The sequence below is a fragment of the Alligator sinensis genome, unplaced genomic scaffold, assembly GCF_000455745.1.
Source record: "Alligator sinensis unplaced genomic scaffold, ASM45574v1 scaffold10_1, whole genome shotgun sequence".
NCBI classification, from domain to species: domain Eukaryota; kingdom Metazoa; phylum Chordata; order Crocodylia; family Alligatoridae; genus Alligator; species Alligator sinensis.
In genome coordinates, this window is record NW_005842169.1 from 1,132,097 (window position 1) to 1,156,144 (window position 24,048).

Below are 24,048 nucleotides of genomic sequence, written 5' to 3' on the forward strand. Positions count from 1 at the left end.
AGCGCCCCCACCCCAGCCCCTCCTGCCCCTGTGCTGTCCTGTGCTGCCCCAGGGGCTCTGGTATGAGGCCCTGGAGCCCCTCCACCCCTGCTTGTAAGGTAAGCAGAGGCTTTTTTTTCCTTTTATTTCTGTTCTTTTTCTGTTTTTTGTTTTTTTTTTAAGTGATAGTGCCTGGGGTTGTGGGGGGGGGCCAGGTGGGGCAGCAATCGGGGGACTGGGGTGGGGCATGTGGGCCTTACAGGGGGGGTGGTAGCTCCTGTGAGGGTCATTTGGCTCCTGTTGGGGGCCATACCCTTGTGTGGGGGATGAACCCCCTGCTGGTGGTCTGAACCCCTTTTGGGGGGCCAAACCCTTTGTGTGGGGGCTGAACCCTCTGTTGGGGGACTGAACCCATTGTGTGGGGGCTGAACCTCTTGTGTAGGGGCTGAACCCTGTGTTGGAGGGCTATAACCCTTGTGTGGTAGCCATTGCCCTGTGGCAGGGCAGCAAAATATGTTTTCATGAATTCATGAAAACTGTATTTAGAGTTCACTTTGTTATTATGATAAGAGACTTGCTTTAACATTCTAGATATATCAATAAAACATTGTCCAACTGATCACTGTCTCTGTCTCACTCTCTCTCTCTCTTTATAGTGGTCTTTTGTTTTACTTGTGGAGGAACATGGATTTGGGGTATTTTAGAGAGTGATTTTGGAATTTTTTTTATCAGGAATTTTTCAGTTTTCCAATAGAGAACACCAGAATTCCTGCTAGGGAGGCCAGTGGCAGGACCCAGTGTGCTCAGAGCTGGCACCTTGGACCCAGCTGGCTATGGCTGACCTCCCAGCCAAATGGGGCCATGAGGACATGCTTTGACAGTTCAAAGCAGGCCACCACACCTGGAACATCTTCCAGGTGATAGCTGCCCAGATGGCCAGACAGGGGGCACAAATGGCAGTAGTGACACACAAAGGTCAACCCTACAACTGCAGTCCACTGGCAGCTGGCCTAGAGGGGCAGATGCCTCTACTGGCTCTGTAGTCCCCATCCAAGTCTGGTAGGTGTGCAGTGGGTCACAGCCAGGCAGCAGCCCCCACTGCCAGACTGCTGCAGTGGGTAGAGGGTGCAGGGAGCTCTCAAGGATGCTTCAGCACAAGGGGTAGTGTCCACAGGTACACATTATTCCAAAATAAACTTATCGCACAGTTGTACATGTAGACACACCCAGTAATGAGAGAAATGACACTAGAACTGAAGGCTTAAGTGAGCGCCATGCTGCTATACTTCCTTTATTTCTGCTTTGTTGTTGCAATGACAACATGGCCTCTAGAAGAGAAAGCAGCTATTTAACCCTGCATATCAAAGACAAGGTGAGAAATGGCAACACAGCAAATACAACTCCTCCCTACCAACCTTGACTAGCATATCTATCATGTACCATGTAGTGCAAATGATATAATAAAAATTACTTCTTTTGACATTTCTGTTACCCACAGTGGGTATCTGGTGTAAAATCTCTCGTCAAAATTTCCACACCATGCAAGATTTTGCTTGTTAATTGTTTGGCTAATAAGCTGAATGTCTTCTGATATATTATATCAAGTTATGATCTCGCCAGATTTTATAAGCCAAGGAAGATAAGCCTTATCAACCTGGGAATGACCCTTGTCAAGAAGAAAGTTTCAAGTAAATGAAATAACCAGTCAGTTTCAAACCAATCATCATTTTGTGTTCTTGAGTACTTTGTTTTTCTTAAGATGAATAAACTTAGAAGCCAGACTGACTTAAAATTTTGTAGATTTTTTCCCCCAGAAGGTTTGGAGTGTTTTTCAAGATTTGTCCTTGTCAAACTGTAGCTAGGCAATTACAGGGTCCCTCCTCCCAACCCCTAGCTTTACCCTGCTGCAGTTTGAGTGGTATTATTTTTCCACTTACTATCCTTTTCTGTAGTATAGTGCTCTTATATTAATCAGCGACTGCCATGGTCTAGCTCATAAGTAGTTATGTTGCAGTGGTAAGTAAGAAGTTTTGACGCATTTTAGGATCGTTATGACTATTAAGCATAAACGTCACTCCATCCCTCTGCACTGAAAGACCAAGTATGCCTAAAACATCTCTGACAGATATTTGTTTACATGTTCTTAAATATTTTCACTGGAGATTCCATAATCTTTCTCAGTAGACTGTTCAGTTCTTCAGTCTCTTAGACAGATTCTCCTAATATAGGGGCAGGCAAAATACAGCCCATGGGTGAAATCTGGCCCACCAGGCTATTTTATCTGGCCCATGGGGCCCCTAAAAATTTTAGAAAATTAATATTTATCTGCCCCAGCAGCCTGTCAAAGCTGACAGGAGCCAGGGGCAGTAGGACCCGGGGGGTGGGGGGGAAACTCAGCAGGACTTAACAGCCCAGTCCCACCAACCCCCAGCCATTTCACTCCCTTCTTGCCTCTGCCCTGCTTCAGCACCACATGGTTGCCAGCTGCATCACTGGACCAGGGAGCATAGAGCCACACTGGCGCACGTGTGTGTGTGTGTGTGCGCGTGTCTGTGCATATGTGTGCAGGCAGGGACAGTATATGTGTGTGCATGTATGTATGTGTGTGTGGGCAGGGATAGTGTGTGTTAGGCCTATGCAAAGTGGCTAGCATTTGCTTTGGATTCAGATTTGGATGATTTGGGGGCAATGATTTGATTCAGTGATGCTGGCCCCAGCATCTTGGCTCTTAAAAAAAAATAAAATAAAACAATAAAGCCCAACACTCACCAGTTCCTGACAGGTGGGAGGCGGGGGTAATCTCTGCTGCCACCCATTGCCTAGCGCTGCATGAGGGGCTTTGTGATGACCCCCCAGAAACCCCAATGGCTGCTGCAGCTTTTTTCTTTTCTTTTTTTTTTTTTTTTAAGAACCAGGATCTGGGGCCGGGAAGGGGCAGCCATGTGGGGGATGGGAGAGCGGGTGGGGGATGCAGGCTTGTGGCAGCACGGGGCAGTGAGGGGCAGTGGGGATCACCCCCCTCCCACTTGGTAGCAGCTGGTGAGTGTGGGGCTTTTTTTTTAAGCCCCGGGATGCTGGGGCTGGGCAGGGCAGCCATTGACAGGGCTGGGAGAGTGGGCAGGGGTCAGGTGGCACTCACGGGGGCTGGGGGAGCAGGCATGAGATGGGGCCTGGTGGGGGTCCCCTCATGGTCCTCTCCCTCGTCCTCCAGGCCCACCCCCACTACGTACCTGCACGGAGTTCAGGTCCAGCTCCTTGCAGCAATGTGTGGGGACTGCCTGAATCGCTGAAGCTCTCCAAATCTTTTCCAGATCAATTTGGAGACCTTTGAATAGATTCAGACTTTTTTTTTTTATCTCCCAATTTGATTCAGATTCAGAGATTCAGCTGCCGAATTGGGCCGAATCTCCTCCAAATCAAATCAGCACCTGAAGCTTCACACAGCTCCAGTGTGTGTGTGTGTGTGTGTGTGTGTGTGTGTGTGTGTGTGTGTATGCAGGCAGTGACATTGTGTGTTTGTGTTCATAGGCTGAGTCCCACACGCACACTCCCATTGCACTGCCATACATGCAGACCCCCCCCTTTCAAACACCCTAGGCACCCAGCCCCCCAAAAACACCCTACCCACCCACATCCCATGTATCCACATACACACACCCATATGATCTCTTACCCCACATATCAACATACCCACAGCCCCCCTCAAACCCAACCCCCACAATATACAAAAGTAAAACTTCATATTAAGCTATTGTCCAATTACCTCTGTGTACACTACACAAACGCATGTAGATCAGGACAAACATTTTTTTAAATCAAATTAATTAATGCTGTAGATGTTCACTTTTTAGAATATAATTTGGTATTTTTCTCATTCCAAGATGGCAAAACCTCTTGCTGAAAGGAGTACTTCCAAAGGCAAGGGGAGGGACTTGTGGTGGTAAAGGTCAGGGGTTAGATGGCAAGACTTCCAGTCACAAGATGGTGACCGGGATAATGCTGAGATGGTGGGGTGGATGGAGTGACCTATGGGAATGTGAAGAGGTCCTGGAAGTGGACCAGAAATACTTCCAGTCCACTTCTGGGTCTGCCACCAAGCATGTGGGGGGACCTCCCCTGCAGCCCTCTGGCTTATCAATTGGCCACGGAGGCACCGCAGGTGCCCCCCCCCCATACGCAGGAGGCACCAGTTGCCAAGCTGGGGGGTGGGTGGGGTCCCCTGTGTGCTCCACAGTGGATCCAGAAGTGGACCAGAAATACCGGCACTTCTGGTCCGCTGCTGAGTGCATGGGGGCACACCACCACCCTCCCGTGGGATGCTCCATGTGCCTCACCATCTCAGTGTTCATGAGCCATGCCTGGTACCTCAACGTATGAAAAAACATACAAATCTGTGTCTATGGCCAAATTGTCGAATCTCTCCAAATATCTTTGAATCAAATCAGAGGCTTGTTATTTGATTCAGAGAGAGTAATAGATCTCCTGATTCAATTCAGATTCAGAGATTCAGCCACCAAATTGGGCCTAAACTCCTCTGAACTGAATCAGCGACTGAAGTTTTGCACAGCCCTACTATCTATCTATCTATCTATCTATCTATCAGATTACTTAAAGGACCACTCCTCTTAATACTATGTTGTGTGTGTGGGACTTCATGTTACAATTATTTACAGTTCCATTAAGGATCTTTTTCCTTGAAAGCTGAAAGCATACTAACACTGTAAACAAACCATTCAGTATAAATCATGCCCAGTGAAATGGGCAAGAGTCAAAATATTACATTCTCTCATCTGCTCTTTCATCCATTGGCCTGGGGCCATATCTTACACACTTGGAAAGAGCAGGAGGACAGAAAAAACAGAAGTGTATAATGCTGTATTTATCCATCAGTGTCTCCTGCACTGAAGCCTATACAGAGAGTTCCCTGATGAGACAGCATGAAATAACAGGTCTTTTGGAAGGTCATTACTCATTACAATACACAGTTGTTCTTGTAAACAGGTGATAAAAAAGGAAAAGGGAGAAACCCAGCCCCCCATTTGCTCTAGTTTTCTCATCAGTTTGATTCTATTTCAGCAGTCTGAAATGCCACAGCAGTGCTGTCAAGGAACTTTAAAAAGAGAGTAGCAATGTTTTGAGGTTTCTCTGTGTTGTTTCTGATCCTTGGCACAAGAATTACAGTTGTCAAGAACTGCCTAGATTCCTGTGCTGACCTCAAATAATGTTTCAGTGTCTTTGGGTAATTTAATTTTTTTAATTTAATATTAATTTTTAAAACATTTTTTTCAGTGATGTCCTGTCCTTTCTTTAACTATTTTTAACACTGAGAGACAAATTTGAGGGGATGAGCACCTTGGTTCCACCTGTAAAAATACTGGTGTCTCTAAAAACAAAACAAAACAAAAAACCCCTAAAATGAGTAAATAGCTGTAAATATAAATTCCAGATAAGAAACAATTGTACTCATTTTACTCATGCAAATAGTCCTATTGGTCACTGAGGAAACCAAGTCAGATTTTACAGTGGTGGTTGGAAAGAAGGACTAAGAATCCTCCTAACATTGAAGATGCACTGTTCTCAGCTATAAAAAAAGGGTCTGGTCTTAGATCTTTTCGAATCAAATAGAAGCACAAGATGTTAATAACATTAGTGAATATACATTCCTTTGTATATCAGTCTTCTAAAGTTGCATTTAACTCAGTTCATCTTGTAGTATCTGTCAATTCATTTGAACTGAATCTTGGTTTTTCCTCTAACAAAAATAAGTTTACCTTCCTTTGTATCAACATCTATGAGAGAGAAGTCTTAAAAATATCAATGAAAAGAAATTCCTGTAGTGTTTCCTTCATGAAAGTGCTTCTTTGAAACATGTCTTTTAATACAGAGCCTTTTTTTTTAGATAACACTACACATTAGCCAAAAAAATCCTTTATACCTAGACCGACCTACATCTTTGTGCATTTGTACTTAAGAACAGTGTACATCTATAGGACAGTTTCATCCAGAAGGATGCAAAATGTTTTGAGATAATGTTACACTGTCCACAGAAATGCAGCTACTTCTGTCGTGGAAATCTATTCTGTTCTACCCATGTTACACAGCATATTTTAAGGCTGGAATTTGAGAATGATTTCTTCAGTTACAAGTGAAGTTATAAAGAATGAGATTATTGAACTTGCAGTGTGGCCAGGGCACCTGAACATTTGTGGCACCAGCATGACTTCCTTGAGACTTAATTGGTACTCAGAGACCTTCTAATACCTAGGTAATAATTTTACAGCTAACATCACTGCTTATCAGTCACTCTTGTGTTGATGGGAAGCAAGTGGGATTAAAACATATATAGTTTGCTCATTCTTAATGCCTGTCTCTCTCTCGTGCTGTAGTCAGCATAGTCTCAGCAATATTTTTATTCTAGATAAAAGAGCATTTTCTTCAGAAAACATTCCTATTATATGGATTACTACAGTGGATGCTGCCTTCCCCCAAGAAATCCACCAGCCTTAATCCCTTCTTTACAGTGGTGAATTCAGCACCAAGGACAGCAAAGAACAGCTGCCACAAGCTGAGCTCCAACATCACTGTCTCAGTTAGCTCTCATACTTCATGCTATTTTGTTCCTCATAGAGATTAAGAAAAATGAATAAATCAGATTATTTCTGCAGACAAATCACACTCTGGGATAACATCATTCCTCTCAGGTTACTTGTTTTTAAGCTGCTAGTCAACAACGCAGCTGCCTTCTGTTGTGTGATGTCACAGCAAGACCACTCTATGATCACTGAAGCAAGTTTAATTAAACTTTGACATTCTAACAGTCTCTGTGCTGGATTAACTGTTATTTTGGTTTCCCTAGTGCCATTACCAGAATATGCAATGAGCACCTGTGGGGGATGGGATTAGCCCTGTTTATGAAGTAAAGCATTTTATCCTTTATCCATGGCTTCAACTAACAGAAAACTGTTCCCTTCTTGCTATTGGGCACGAAAGTGTCACTCTTATATGCATGTACATGTAGTTCAGTTTTTCACAATCACAGCAGTAATGTCCAACTGCTATTATATTATGAGCAATTATTTTCTGAAAACTATTATTTGTGAAATATATTAATAAAATGAGTGACTGGAATTATTTGATATATAAATATTTCCTGAAGCCGCTCCCATTCATTTTCATAGTATTGCAATATTGAGCATTACAGAAAAATATCACAGGTTATTCTAGCAATTTGATCTGATTATGTATTTATTAATGTAGAAATACTCCTGGTTACCAATTAAGTATCCATCCTGATGCCCTCATCAGTATCAGCCCTGATTTTCATTGTCCTCTAATTATAATTCACAAACTAAAAATGTTCTCACTGGTCATAAATATGTTTTTGTGTCCTGGTTAAATTTTAATTTTTTCTCATTATGTTTCATCTACTGAAATTTCTGTGTAGATTGCAATGAAAAGAGCATTCTTTTTTGTTATACTAAAGTGGTGCATCTTGTTCTTGTTAGTTGTTAAGCAGCAGTTATGCTGCACCCCAGAGGTGCATGGATTTTAGTGACAGGTAAAGTATTTCCAGTATAATGATTTACGATGTATTATGGTAAAAGTCTTATATAAATACAACTTATTGCTATTATTGTCTTATTGTTATGATTAATTAATTGTTTACTATGACTATAGATGGTTTCATGTTACAATTCAAATAATGACTGGAGGTTCTTGGGGTGGGGGGTAATAATCAAGCACCTCTCAGTGAATCCATTAACTCCCCAGGAAATGGGACCTCAATCATTGTGGCTTAAATGTTGCTCTTATAGGAAGGCTTCCAATTGTTCTTAATTGAATTTGTCTCATAGTCTATTATCTACAGTCTTATTTAAGAACTGAATTGGCTGACATGTAGATGAAACTACAAAGCATCAACACCAAATCCTAGAGGCAAGAAAGCCTCATCCAGGGCATGTTAAAAGGACCTTACAATATTTCTTTGGAGTCCTGTTAATTATTGTTTGGAATTCTTTCTTTACATTGCTCTTAAACTCTGATTTTTCCCTTCCTTTATTCTGGAGCAGAAGATTATAAACAAATAGCAGGTGCCTAGTCATTAAATGAAGCTATATATGGAACACAAAGAGAAAGCAGTATAGGAACAGTGAGGGGAAGGAAGAACAAATTTCTGAATTTGGCCTACATTAATTGTTTTCATGCTTTGCATAGAATGTAAAGTGGTTTAGGGCTGAGGACTTCTGGGTTCTGTTTCTGGCAACTCAAATCCCGCTCTGTATCTCAATGTATGGATCCATTGGACTACCATAATTAGTAGAAGAAGTAGAAATTGAGTGAAAGGATAATCATGACAGCTTTCAGAAAAGGCTCTCCCCCTCCCCCTCCTTTTTAAAGAAGAAAGAATAACATTTTGACCAAATATTGTTGAAATTTTGAATTTTAACACTTTTTAACCAACTTTGGAAACTCATATAATAATGACAGGTTTTATCCTGATGAATCCTTAAGAGATTCAATAAAAGGTAGGGTTGAAACATTTCCCCATAAATATTGATAACTGTGAGAGAAGGGGAAGGAGAATGAGAAGGGGAAAGGAAAAGGAAGGATAAACAATTTTTCTTTTGTATTCTTTAAAAAATCCTAGCAAGATATAAGCATGAGCTTTCCCTTTTCATAGGAAATAGCTGTTTGTCTTTAATTATTTGTTTTTTAATGTGTATTTACTTGTACTAGAAACCTGAATTTTCTGGTTCAAGAATGTCTAAACAGACTAAGTTCACCTAATAGAAGGATTTATTATGGATGATTCTCTTAGCTCTGTCTCCATGTAAATTAAGAGGAAAAGTTTAAAGTTAGCACGTGTAGGTTGGAAATTTGTACAGCTGTAGCTGAGTCCCCAAAGCTAGAAAACCTGTGCATTTCACCTTCACTAAAATTATGTCATTAAAAAAGAGGTAGTAAAAAATCTTAATTTAGCAGAGGTTGTATTGAGACTTGTTTCCAAATTGGCAAGCAACCATAACCATATAATTATTAGTATTTAAGGCTGAGTTCTTCCATAATTAATTATTAGCTTAAATCTTGAAGTTGTCTTGTTGTATTGTCTGTTGGAAAATTGTAAGCATGAAATGAGTACAATAAATCTTGGGAATTCCTGTTTCATCCCTAGAGAGATGTAATTAGTTATGTTAGCCTGAAATCAGGCAGAAGGCAGGAGAGGGTGGCACCTTATAGCCTAACAGATTCAGGGGAGCATAAGCTTTCATAGGCAAAAGTCTACTTCAGATTCTATGCCCAAAATCAGGGTTAAAGGAGTTTACAGCCAATGGGAGAGAGAAAAAAGTTCTCTAGTATCTGACAAAATATACTGTTGCCTATGGCTGTGTACAAATGTTCATTTCTAGCAGCGGAAATTTTCTGGGAGAGGAAGCAATACAGACAATCAGTTAGCAACCATACCCTCTTCTCCTATTCCTTTAGCTTTATACAGACTGGGATGATTTAGGGATTGCAGCATGAAAATTGGGAAGGGTAATTACAGCACTACTCTCTCCTCTTGGCTTTCAGTGCCTGGGGGCCAAGCAGAGTGAACCCCCTAGCAAAAACCACACAAACTCCACACTTTCATACTCTGGTGTGAGGAGTGAGCAGGAGCTTTGCTCTGCTACTCTGGGGAGAGCCTTTCAGACGGCAACCCCAAATCTGGGGCCTCAGTCTGGTCAACACAGCTCCCCATCCTGGCCTGGCACCCTATGGCTGTTTGCCCAGACTGAGTCAGTATAGCCTAAAGCCTCTATCATGGCCTAACTCTCTTCCCACTTCAGGACCCCACCAAAGTACCTATTCCTCCCCCCGCCCCATATAAACTCCTGCACAGAAACAGGTAGTGGCTGAGCAACAGGACTCAACCTGATACATTGCTTCCCCCTCTTGTTTGTGCTTTGACTCTGCTCTCTGCTAGATCACTTGACCTATTGATTTCTTGGCTTCTTGACCTGGCTTGCTTTTTTACTTCATTTTCTGCCTAATCTCTCATCTTCTCAATTCAGCTTCTTCCTTGACCTTCTGACTCCCTGATCCAGCTTGTCCCTGGATTCTATTCACTCTTCCTGACCCTAGTTGGTACCTTGATCTCCAAGTGGCCTCAGACCTGGCCTCCCATGACCTGACATGTTAAAGTTTCCCTGAGCCTGATTCCTGGTCCAGCCAGCTATAATGTTTACTCTATGCCATGGGGTTCCAGGGATGGGGTACTCATTCAGACCTCCGTACCTTTGGAGTTCTATCCTTGAATCACTATTCAGCAGAGACCGGTGGAGTAGTGAACAGATTTATCTTTATTAGGAACAGGATTCAGAAGCTTACATGCTCATAGGTTGCAGGGAGAACAACGACACCCAGTAGTGAAATGTAGGGGGTGCACAGGGGTGCACATCACCCCCCTGAGAGTACTGGTGCACCCCCTGACTGGCTGTGCTCGCCACTTAGGTGACGGGCAGGGTGGGCAGGCGGGAGTGCCAGTGCCCCCCTGCAAGCACCAGCCATAGAGTGGGAGTGCCATGACTCTCCCAGAAGTGGATGCAGCAATCAGCCACATCACGATCAGCTGTGGGGGGACCCTCCCTGGTCGGTGGGATTGGCTTCAGGGGGACTCCCCCCCCAGTTGCTGACTGGTCCCTGCGGGGGGGGGGCATATGCTCCCCCTGACTAAGGTGGCATCAGTCACCGATGACAACAACCCACCACCAAGAAAACCACACCCACAGGACATCAGGGGGAGAGACTGGATTGTCCCAGTGCTGGCCCCTTAAAGGTACATTACATATACCATACCAACTTCCCCTGGAAGTTTCCACTGGAAACTCTCTGAGAGAAGCAGGTAAGAGAAAGTTAATGGCTGCTACAGCCCTCCCTTCTTAGTCTATGGGACAGGCTGGAGTACCTGCCCCCATGCCTTCTTCAGATGGGGATGACCCAATCTCTGGCAAAACAGTCTTTCTCCCAGATTCACTGTTCCTGGTTCCCAGGAGGACTTTATCTGGGAGAAAGTATGCAGATGTTCAATCTCCCATGTTCAGTCTCCCAGGAGAAACTCCCAGAAGTGATTTCTACCTGGTGGTTGTCAAGTTATTTTTCTCTTTGAGCTGCCATTTTTGCTCAAGGAAAAAAAAATCTTAAATATTTGCACATTTTTGGTTTCTACTGTAAGAACAGAATTTTTTTCTGGTAAAAGCTGAATGCTTGTGCACAGCCTGTAAAAACAAGTGCCTCTCTAAACCAGTTAGTCTCTAATAACCCTGCCCTGCCTTCTGCCTGTTTTATCCCTAGCAAACTCACCCTGATGTAGGACCACCTTATCTCTCTGTGAACAGAGCCTCTCCACATTTGGCTTTTGTATCTGTCTATTCCTCTCATTTACTAATCTCTCCTCTCATTTTTAGATCGCAATAATCTGTGCACTGGTTTGGGACTTCCCCTGCCTTTCAGTCCCTTCCAGGACTTTTTTCATTTTTTTTATTTACATCTACTTTCTCCCTCCAGCTGGCCATTATGTCCTTCTAACCTGATTTTATTAGTTGTCTCTGTTCTCTTGTCTCACTTCACTTCCCTGTATTCATTCTGGGTATTTAAATTCCTGCATTTATGCCTCCCTTGGTCCTGTTATTCATGTCTCCTCTTGTAACCTCTTCATTTCATTTAGTTTTCCTGATTTTGGTTGACTCCCCTACTCACTGTGGTCACTGTCTTACCTGGCTGAATAATATTCCAGTGAATACTAAGCATGATGAATGCTAATGCCTTGTCTCTTTATGAAGCCTTCATGAACCAATCTTGATGTGTAATGAATGAATTTATTTCACTGGTTGTTGTTAACCAGAGTATAATTCTCCTGGCTCACATTGCTAGATGCATGACAAACAGCAGAAAATATGAGGCTTGAAGAGTGGCAGAAGTACTGACCCCCAGGACCTGTCCCTTGCTCTCGCTTTGGTGCTGTTCATTGTTTAAGTTTGTGCGTATTCTGTACTGTGCCATATGACAGTCAGCCTGAGTGACACACCATGCAATGAATAATAATTTGTCATAGCTCCAGCTAGTCAGAGCTTCTCTCTTGCTCCCAGCTCCTTGCCTAACTAACTCTTCTACGCCCACACTGTTGTGTGACAATGGGCTAAAATATATTTATACACTTCTTCACATTCAATCAAAGCATGGAATACTTGCCATGATATAGTTTATAGTCTAAGCACTTCCCCAGACTAACCATCCTATTGCAGTGAATTATTCGATTTCAGCCTCTTGCAGAATCAGGCCTCAAAGGTAGGGGAGGGTACAGAAGAGAATAATGTATTCCAGAACAAATGCAAAATGTATGATAGTTCATTGCATTTGGGATGCATAATGAACCAGGTGTTTGGAGCTTTTAGAAGCAGGAGAGAGGGTGCTTGAAATCTTATGTTCTCTTCATCCTAAAATAGCTACAATGTTGTTTGAAGTAAAGTTGCATCTTGTAGTGAACTGTCAAAACCACTGTCTCTTTGCACAGCATACACCTGCCATACCAAGTTATTTTGCTGACCAGCAAGTTTAAATACTGGATTATACTCACTAAGCCTAATACTGAATTTGCACACTGCCTTCCACTTCTTGTGGACAACCCACTAATTCCCTTCTGCTCATAGAAATGAGAAGTAAGTCAATTCCTTTGAAGGGTAGTGAAGAAAGAGGGGGAAGCCACTTCATTAATTTATCCTGAAAGACTACCTGTCAGAAACCCTAGGCTAGGCTTGGGGAATCCCCAGAAGCTTGCACATTCAGCATAGTGTGTTACAAACCAAAAAATAAGTGTTCCCATTTGACAGTATTTAAGACACAAAAGTCAATGGAAGTTTAGTATCTAAATCACTTAGGCATTTTAATTCATATTAGGCACAAATCTACAACTTTAAGCTTTATGGGAAATAGGGCCTTTTAATGGAAAAGGAGACTTGTTTGCAAAATGTTGTTTTTGTCACTCTGTGTCTTTCCTGAAGTAGTATAGAAATTCTAATAGACTGGTTACTTTATGCATTTCACGGATAAAGAAGTATAATTTCAACTTCTTGGCCTATGTGGCATAACCTGCTCAACAAGTTTTGGCCTAGTTATCAAAAGAGGATTACTGATTCCTGACTTTTTTTCTTTCCCAAGCAGCTCACTTTCAATGAGACAGGCTTGCAGAAATGCTGCAAATCCTTGTGAAACTCAGGGCATCCTGAGAATGTCTCAAATTGCACTAGTTACCTTTGAAAATGTTGGCCAATGTATTTGTTCTTCTGAAAGCAAAAGAGACACTTTCCCTTCCAGTAGAATCCCTACCTGCTGTCCAAAACTATTAGTATTGTACACTCTGGTACTTGCCAATACACTGTCATCTGCTGCATGGCAGCTATATTTATCAGCATTGTAAAAGGAATTCCACACCCGTGAAGCAATGGAGTGGAAATCATAGGCAATAGTGAGGAAACTCAATTTCAACCTAAATTAGTGGAGAAGAAAGGAGAGAATGAAATGGAAGGCATGACATGTAATGAAACAATTCCAGCTTGTAGAGTGGGATATCTGATTTCCCACAATACTCATCTGGACCATACCCAGACTTTGGCTTGTGTGCTGTGTTTTCCTGTATTTTTGTAAAATCGCCATGTACAAGCTTGCAGTATGTGCTTTTTTTCTTTGCAGGTGTTGATGTCCTCTTCATCCCAAGAAATCATCCCCTTATTAAGCAGCTCTTCCCTAGATCTTGAAGATCAGATCTGATTTGTTAAGGTAGGTCTGTATATAAGGTTGCATGAGACATACCAAGAAGGAAAAATTGGAAACAAGAGATGTAAAAAGGGACAGAGAGAGCATTGATTAAATGTGTATAGTCATCCTAACTTTCAGTAACCCTCTCCCTGAAGGGGGTTCTTATTTATGAATCAAGTGGACAAATCAATATAAAATGAGAAGAGCTGTTGCCAGCCAGGTAAAAACTCTGTATTAGAGCATCTTCTTACACTTACAATAGTGCTGAAATATTTACAGTTACCTTTCTCCCCCTACAGAATATGTATACATTTTTTCCTACATGGTCTTCAGTGTGCTCCTTTGCATTATATCTGTGTGTGTGTGTGTGTGTGTGTGTGTGTGTGTGTGTGTTTCAAGTAGCAATCCCCATTTCAGTGTATAAAAATAAAGTTGGTGGTATGACTCAGTATGCTTTTTGTAAATTTTCAGGGCTGTAAATATATAGTAGTTCCCAGAATATTTAACAAACAATATTGGACAGTTGATTTTTGATCTTTAGAAAATCATGCTGCATATAGCTATATCTGTATCTATAGCTACATAAAAATTAAAAGAAAAACCTGTGACCTTAATTCCTTCTTTTTCCAATCATATTCAGTCACAGATTAGCATGCATTGCAAACATGTGACCTGATTCTTCTTTCACTTACACAGTGAGAAACAGGGGCAGACTATACATTACAGGGTAATTTATTATGGGATTTTCTTCATCCTCCTCTGAAGCATCTGGAGCTGGTCCTTATTAGTGCCAGGATACTGAACTAGATAGGCCAGTGGTCTGATCCAGAATAATTGGGTAAATCCCCAAGGAAAAATACATTCATATTTTCAATGTAAAAATATGATTACTGTTGCTATTTTATCTCCACCTCTTTTATGTGTTATTAGAAGAAAAATAAGTATTTAATCTTTAGGGCATTATTAAGTGTGAAGCCAGATCCCAGAGTATGAAAATAGCACTGGTAGACTGGTAGTAGGAGTGGAGAATGATAATGAAGAGCTGACACTCGTAAGGGAAAGTTCAGTGAATTCAAGGCTAAGGCTAATAATAAATTTTGTTCTACTTGTATACCTGTATTCATTATTAGTGAATTAGGACTAATTGTTAAGGCCCTTACTCCAGGAAACACGTTTTAATAAAGGCATATTATGTAAGATCTTGAGGAATTTAGCACAACCCCTTAAGAATAATGTCCATTTTACACATAAAGGAAATACAACATACAGAAGTTAAGTGACTCATTGGGCACATCTACATGTTCATTAATGCACCATAATTATGGCACATTAAGTTTAGTACCTGTAATCATAGGTACTAACTTAATGTGCTGTAAATAGGCACTACTGCGCATTAGCATCAACACACGCTTTTTAAGTGACGCTAATATGCAGTAGAGTAATTCTACTGTGCATCAGCACAGGTTTTTTGTGCTGCAGCAATGCACAGTAGAATTAGTCTACTGCATCGTTAGCATCTTGTGTAGACCCACCATTGAATACAAGCCAATGGAGTTAGACAGAAGGCAGGGCAGATGACACCTTATAAACTAACTTTTTTAGAGAGTCATTAGTTTTGTAGGTGCAAGCTGGTGACAGGACCAACCCAGAAAGATGCATCATGGACCATGCCTGTCAGTGAGGTCTGCGCTTCCCCGGCCCCCCTACAGTCCTCTCCCTCTTTACACTGGCCTGCCACACTTGATGGAAGTAAAGTATCTTGGGGAGGTTTCCTGGTGTCAGAAAAAGCAGAGTCCAGTGCTAAGTCTCTGGTGCCATCTTTAGAGCTTTCACTTTAGTGGTTTTAAACCATACAGGCCCTACTCACCTTGTGGGCAAGAACTGTGGCCTCTAGCCATCCCCTTAGCCACACTTATTCCTTGCAGATTTTACTCAGTCTCTGTTTACTGGGCTTCCTGGTCCTAGCCTCAACCAGGTCTTTTTGTGCCTTAGCTTTGTGGTCTCCTCTTTCTCATATTTAGGCCTTGGCCCTGTGCCTTCAGCCCCTCTCCACTCAGGCTCATTTCTGTAGAGAAAAAACAAAAAGAAAAAGATCACGTCATATGGAACACTGCTATGTGGCCTCCTGACCACCTCTTACAGCCACTCCCAGTCCTCCAGTAGTCAGAACTAAATCACTAATAGAGAACAGAACCCTACTGGGTTAACATAAATAGCCCTCAACAAAAATCTCCACCCCTCTGGGCAAACACAAGCAATCTTCAACTCAGATCTTCATCCTTCCACGTGCTCTCACCAGCAGGCAGAGGTTCCTCTTTTCCTGGTGGGCTTGAGTTCGTCACATCTTGACAAAGAGCTCCAACCTCCCCCACAGCCATGGCCAGAGCCAAGCCTATACGTGCAGGTCAGGCTCTCTCCTGTTGATCATTTAACTTGACTTTCAGTTAACAGGGCTCAGATGCTGCGAACTCCCTGTGTGGCAGCCCAGCTGCCTGCAGTATGCAGGCTGGGTCCTGCAACCCATCTACCCATACCATCTGTATCTAGTTCCTTTCACAGGCAGGACCTCTGCAAACAGCACTCACCCCACCAGCCCTGACTCCACTCTGCTCACTCCCCCAGCTACAGGGGTGGGGTCCCCTGCCACACAGCCTACTCTGTCAGATGCTAAGTGGACTTGCAGAGAATGTGACAACTAAATAGAAGGGTATACAGTCGTTTAACTACAAAGAATAGGGAAAAGGGAAGAAAGGAGGCAGGGTACAAATGAGGGAGGTGAATGTAAATTGGAGAGACCAAAAGCAATGCAGTTAGATGTCTAGATGCATCTGATAAAGTAGGCTGTCACCCAGGAAATCTTATACCTTTCTGAGGGGGTTAGTCTCTAGGGTGCTACCATGCCCTGCCTTCTTTCCAGCAGTTATGAATAGAATCCATGAGCAACCCTGCCTCAAGAAGTGGCTGCTAGACACAGTCGATTGTGCATGCTCCGTATGCAGTTTCAGATTTTAGGACTTGAATATGTCTAAACAAAGTATTTCTTTTCCACTGCCAAAGGCACTTGTTCTTGCTGAAAATGAAAGATACACTGGTATAAGTTAGCATTGGACTGGGGTGGGTTCAAGACAACCATGCAGTCCTGGGATTGGGACCAACAATCAGATGAATATTGGTCCCAGCCCTGCCACTGCTCAGGAGTCTTGTATTGGCTCCATTGTGCAAAGGCTGGGACTGAGCTGACTGTCAGTTTCAGTGCCCACATCGCACCAGTGTCTTGATCTGACTCCAGCACTATGCCAGGACCAGAACTCAAAGCTCAATTCTTCTCATTTATGGCTACATAAATGTGGAGTCACTTCATGAAATAAGAAGAATCATTACTCATTCATAACAATGTAAATAGTATCAGAATCTGAACTTAGTGGCCATGTTCAGATGTGCGTGGATGTTTGGTTCCTTGGAAGCAGGTAGCAGTTGTGCACCTTGTGCCACTGCAAGTTGTTCCTGGGGAATGCCCAGGCCACAAGTGCTCTGGTGCATGGCAAGTTACTGGGTGGGGTAGGGGATGCTGGGGCCAATGCTGCGTTGGCTCCAGCAGCCTCCCATTGTAAAATCAAGTTTGAAGATCTAGGTAACATTTTGAAGAGGGAAATTTTGAAAGAAAACGGTACAACATTTTGGTTCAAAACCATATTTTCAACTGGAAATCTTATGCCAAAAATAGGATTACTTATCAGTGAAAAGTCACCCATCTTTAACTAAATAATTCTGATTTCTTACAGGATTTAAAAAAAAATGTCCATTTTCCAAAATTCAGGATTTTTCCTTATTGGCGTCACTCAAGTCATGTATTGTGGCTTATGCTACAAATAAGCATTATGGCCACTGCTATAAATAGCAGTAGCATAGCTGAGGCCAGGGAAAACAAGGCACCAGTCTCAGGTGCCAACCTAAAGAAGGTCCCTTTTACCTTAGGAGTCTCGACCACTGTAGGGGTAGCCCCATCTCATCCTTAGGAGCTGGGCAGACCCAATAGTGTGTTTGTGGGAGCTCCTCCCTACCTCCCAAGGAAGCTTTGCCACAGGAAAGGGGGCAGAAGAGAAACAAACAGGGCATCAGGAATGGCGCATGGGAAGCCGTACCACTGCTTGTCTCCCAGTGATAGCAGCTTAATCCCCTGCTACTGTAAAAACAGCCACAGCAATAGCAGCTGCTGCTGGAATGAACAGAGCTGGGCAGGTAAGACCCTCTCCCCTCTTCCTTCACTTTTACTGGTCAGTATACTTATCCTCCCAGCACTCCCCACCATTTTTGCCCTGGATGCTGAGAGAACTGGCTATACCTGTGATAGCCTAGTTGCAGCTGTACCGTTTATGGTTTTAGAAACAAACTTATATTTTGGAGATTCTCAGATTTTCAGAGCAGAAAGAATCAAACTATATATTTCTTCTTGATCAAGTCTCAATGCTACAGGTAAATGTTGGACTAGATTGTGATATGAAAGTAGTAAACAACTACACAAAAAAAGCCCCTTAAGTGGGGAGTCCTAAGAGGTCATTTGTGGCTAGGCTAAGATATTTGAGTTTGTCTATTGGTTTCAGGATGCTACAGGGACAGCTTTACAGTCTATCCCTAATTGATGACGGGGAATTAAGCATTGCCTTTGAATAACCTTGGTTCATTGTTTTAATTCATGACATAGAAAGAGAAAGAACTTAGCTATTAGTCGGGTTTGTGACTGTAGCAATACATTGGAGCAAGAGTAAACAAAAAGAAGACATTCTGGACCGATATAATGAATGCAATGAAATAACCTACATAAAGTAGCTGTGACTGAATTACATGAGAGAGAGAGATTGGATGAAATTCTTCTTTTAAATTATTGGGTATTACCGCTGTCTTAGAAAGAGCATTTCACTTGATGAATATAAAGGAAATATATTTATGTTTCTAATAATATTAATATTGTAAAGAGTGATCAGCTTGCCCCTTTAAGGTGCTAGCCACCTGGAAATACCACTAAAATCGCAGGACATTAAAGTGCTTAGCAACCTTTCAGGATAAGCCCTTAGCACATAGGAATTTAAGTTTTGCAATAAAGTTTTGCATAATAAACCTTCCACTATTACAATATTACAATCCATAGATATGGATTAGGAACAGTTTAACTCTCTAGTTCATATTTTTATAACGTCTCTCAAATTATGAGAATAAATTTCTCCTCACTGATTTACTGTGCTAGCCTCAGTTACTACTTCTGTATACAGGGCTCTCACATAAGGTGAATAAGAGACTCTTAAGCAGATTGAAAAAGGGAGTTTGGACAGATAATTAGAGGAAATTTTATTTTCTTACTTTGTAAAGTTATTTTAAAATTGCTTCAATTGCTAACTCATTGGCCCAGGCTGCAAGGAAAACAAGATGTCATTGGATTAGATCAGTGGATTCGTCTATGCCAGAGTGAAAAAAAAAAAAGAAGAATCATGCTTGTTTCAAAAACAAACAAACACACAGACATTTTTTAACAGTAGCTTATGTGTTGCTGGACAGTCGCAGACAAAAACATGCTGTGTGTGTGTCTATGTGAAATGGAGTCCAATTTACAAAGAACGTCTTTACAAGAGAAATATGCAGCACTCGGTACTTTCCTTTCTAGAAAGATAGATTCATAGAGTTAATCGGAAAAGACACTGTTAGACTAGAAGTTTTGACCTCTTGCATACTCTAGGCCAGGGGCATTAAACTCACTTTATGCTCTAGGCTGGGCTGGATCCAGCCTAGGGCACAAGGGAGTGGTGGCAGCAGCAGCTCTAGCTCTGACTTAAAGTACGCTGTGACAGCAGTGGCAGCAGCTCCAGCTGCAGCACTGGGCATGCCAAAGGGTGGTGGCTGGGGAGATGGGCTGCAGCAGTGGTGACAGGCAACACACCCAGAGGGTGACTGGGACTGTGTCAGTCCTCACTTGCCCTCCTGTCACTATGTCCGCCATGGGCTAGGGACCTTCGATTCTGTGGCTATGTCCCTAATTTCCAGTGTCCTGCCAGTTGTTCTGTAGGCTGAATATATTGGCTTCATGGGTCAAATCCAGCATGTGGTCCATATGTTTGACACCTCTGCAATAGGTCATTACAAATTGCCAATTCAGGACTTGTGAATGGCTAAGATAAAATTTATGGTGGGGAAGAGAGATTTTTATAGCTCAGTAGTTTCAAGTTTAGCTCCTAATATTGAAGTAAATAATAAAAAATAATCAATGGAATTATACATGTGTAAAATGGATTTGAGGCACATCAGAACTGAGCTTTTATTTCCTTTTTATAAGAGGGCGCGTCTAGACATTCATTAATGTGCAGTGCCTACTGAGCATTAAATTTAACATTTGTATAATCAAGTATTAAATAAATGCTCAGTAGACTGCTGTACTGTACATTAACACAATCTCACACTTTTTGTGTGACGCTTAATGCTCAGGAGATGAATACTACTGCGCATTAGAGTATCAGCACAGTTTTTGCCATGCATCACATGTAGACGTGCCCAGGGAGACACAGTCCACTAGGTGCTTATCATCCTTCCTGAGAAAAGCTTTTAAATTAATCAGAGAAGGCTTGACTCAGTGTTAATGAGGGCAATGGGAATATTCTCAGCAGCTTCATTCAGTAACAGACTATGAAAGAATCCCAACAGCTATGCTGTCTCTCTGTGCAACCAACTTGTTTGCCAGAAGTATCTTTTTCATAAAATAGAACAATTATTTTCCTGTTTAAATGAAATGCTGAAATGCAACTTAGAGCTCTGAAACGATGCCTGTCATTTTTTATTAGTAAAATAATTGTTTTGATTGTTTTTACTCCCTATATTTGCTTATAGTTTACAATACCTTTTTCTGCTCTGTAGGGTTCTCTGATTGTGCATTTGATATCTATCACATCCTTTTGATCTGTATGTCACTGCCATATTAGAATATTTGCTTTCCCTGGGAACAGGCCGTATTTCTTTTTCATCAAGTGATTGGCAGTTTTGAGTGTCCGGTATTGTACACTTAGCACTTCTCAATGCCACTCACATATAGCACCTCAGTTTTTAACTCTGATAAGCTGTCAATAGAAACAGTTTTCTTATTACAGACTGTTATTGTTTTCCTTTTGTCAATTTTATCAACGTTTGCTTCTGCAAACCAGTGAATATTGATACTTTTCTTTACCTGCAATCTGGCAAAGCTGTCCAGCACATTGAGAAACAAATCTATGGTTTTTGTTTCAATCTACTCATCTGAACAAAACCAAGTCTCTTCACAGCTGTTCATGCTTGCTCCATAATCCTCTTGGTCCTTAAGCAGAACTTGAAATCACTGAGAATATGAACGTAGCCTTTGGGCATATACATAGCCAGCTGCCTGTTTTTTAATTCGGTTCCAGTGTGTCAGCAAGTGGCTGTAACTCCCCTAGATCAGTCAGTCATGGGTCAATCCCTAATTCTTCAATCTTAAGCAATCAAATCACAGCTCTAAATAATTCATTTAGAGCAGGGGTCAACAGTGTTTTCTGGTGGGAGGGCCAGAAAAACCTAGCTCAGATAGGAGATAGGAGGCTGTAGGATCCAGCTGTTGCTTCATGCCACTCAGCTCTGGTGGGGCACAGCAAAAGATGCCTATCTGCTGGAGCACTTATTGCTCAACTGCAGTGTGTCACAAAGAGAGACCCTCTCTGCCAAAGCCCCAGGTGCCTGATTGTGGCGCAGAGTAGGGATCCCTCCCCCCCCCCCCCGGCTGAATGCTTCCAAAAGCATTGCTTCATAGGTGGATCCAAATGTTCATTTTGTATTGATTTTGAGGAACCAATGATCTCTGAAGACTAGTTTTGAAACTGGACTTCTACATTCTAATGGATTGCAGGGAAAAGAAAAAAAAATGCACATCCAATTTGACCAGATATAATCACATACTTATAAAAGTACATTTTCTTGTTTGTGCATTAATACATGACTTAATATAGTGATATTTAAATATATATGTTGCAAATACATGGACACTCCAGCTTGAAAATCAAATACAGTTAAATTCTGGATTTATCATAGAATTATAGAAAATTAGGGTGGGAAGGGACCTCAGGAGGTCATCTAGTCCAACTCCCTGCTCAAAGCAGAGCCATCCCCAACTAGATCTTTCCAGCCAGGGCTTTGCTGAGCCAGGTCTTAAAAATTTCCAAAGATAAAATCGCTGGGTAACTCATTTCAGTGGTTCACCACCCTCCCAGTGAGAAAGTTTTTCCGTAATAGACAACCTAAACTTCCCTTGGTGCAACTTGAGACCATTGCTCCTTGACTTAATTTTATTTACTGAAAGGGCACTGTATTTTCAAATAGTGTGCAGTCTGCTCTAATAACTGCTGCAAATTAGACTGCTTTGAAGTTATGTTCTGAATGGCTGGTCACTCTATATTCAGTGTTTTATTTGTTGATAAACTATAACTGGCATATTAAAAAAAACAAAATGTAAAGGAGGAATTTATAACTTTAGCTGATAGCATATTAATGTCTTGGTACTAATTTTGTATTTAATCATATCTATTTCAGCTAATTTAAGCTATTATGTGTCTATATATTTGTTTAAATCCTGACATCATTTAGAAATTCATATTTTGATGCCACTTGGAATGACATCAAAGCTGCATAAAATGCAAATGTCTGGCAAAAGTGTAAATGAAAATTAGTCTCTATCTAAAGAGATGCTGTATCTACTACAGATGTTTGCATCTGAGAATCTGTTTAGACCCTCAAAGGCTGATCCTCCCTTGCTTTCAAGATCATTTGGTTAATTTAACTTAAAAAAACAAGTTGCATCTGTTGACAGAGTATTCATGTTAGTGGTAAAGTGTTCAGGCACCTTTAAAATTGCATGCTTGGTGCAAACTTTTATTTGACTGTGATGATGTTTACACTTTGGGGATGTGTAAAACAAACTTTCCCAACTTGTTTGTTATTTTGATTTAAATAAGGAAGAAAAAAGTGTTTATATAAAGACCTAGGCCCAAGTACTTTTTTAATATTAAAAAAAAAAACCCTAGTGTATTAGAAGCATAGTAAGCCTGACAATGACAAAAAGGAGCCCCATTTTCCCCTTTATTGGTCCCAGAGCAGACCCTCAGAATTTAAATAAATTTGAGTTCTTTGTTGTTGATCCACAGTCTGATCATTCACTTACTGGAAGTTGCGGGGGCCGGGAGCGGTCCGAGGCCCTCGGGGGCCTGTGTGCGGCGGGCTATGGCCAGCAGCCCGGACACGCCGGGTCGGGGAATGCAGGCCGGTGGACTAGAATTAGGCACGGACGCTTAGCGGTTGATTAAAGATTATTTTACTTACACCGAAGATGGTCGCTGTGCAGGCAGGAAAAACTTGCTTGGGTTGCGGTTACAGATAGAAAAGAAGAGAGGTGGACAAGAGTTCCTTCCACGCGAACCTCTAGCCCAATCCGGTTGAAGGCTCTAAACACGCGAGCCCGTCGCGTCAACCGAAGAAAACAACTCGAAGCAGAGAGATCTGGATACGCTCACACGAAGTTTGTTAGGCTCCGTGGAACTTGCGCACAGGGAAAAAGGGGTTCGTCGAAGGATTGCGCTTGGCGATGGGGAGAGGCCAGAGGTTGATCAGCCCCCTGTAGCCTTCTTAAGGTACATGCTGGGTTCGATAGGCTCCGCAGCGCTTAGAGATCTTCACGAGACGTGAAGTTCTCCTCCTCCAGATGGTTGTGGCGTCCTCCCTTGCGGGGGGTCTCCTCGGAGTTCTCCAACTTGGGCGGAAACCGCTCAAGCCTCTTATACGGCTAGCAAGCCAATCGCTAGCCGCCATGTGGGAATAATTTAGAATTGGCCAATAGTGGGATACAAATTTGCATGCGAATGGTGGGAACTCCTTTGCACCGTGCATTTCTCTTTGCAACTTAGAAATGCACCCTGCAAAGAAAGCTCCTAGTGCGGGAAATAATTTAGCAGTGCCGAAGCGCGCACAAACAAAATCACACCCTTGGGTTGTGACAGAAGTAATATATATTTGACCTTCAATTTAATGACAGCAGGATTAGGCCCTAAAAGATACAACACTAAGTAAAGGCAAGATTCTGGTTATCTTACATTCAGCAGGCTCTTTGGCTGCTTATACACATGCTCATTGGCATTCTAATTAGAATGCATTGGAGCAGACTCTATTAATCCTAATTAGAATGATTAATCCTAATCAATCCTAATTAGAACATTGCAGCATAACCACCGTTACACATGAATT

General features: G+C 42.0%; 1 protein-coding gene across 7 annotated transcripts in view; it reads left to right on the forward strand.

The window, feature by feature from the left end:
- LRRC4C (leucine rich repeat containing 4C) overlaps nucleotides 1–24,048 on the forward strand; it is a 262,284-nt gene that overhangs the window by 97,073 nt on the left and 141,163 nt on the right. For all 7 annotated transcript variants that reach the window (XM_025206696.1, XM_025206700.1, XM_006025853.2 and 4 more), the window contains exon 3: nucleotides 13,705–13,791. The gene's annotated coding sequence lies outside the window, so the exon portion shown is untranslated. The remainder of the gene's footprint in view (nucleotides 1–13,704; nucleotides 13,792–24,048) is intronic.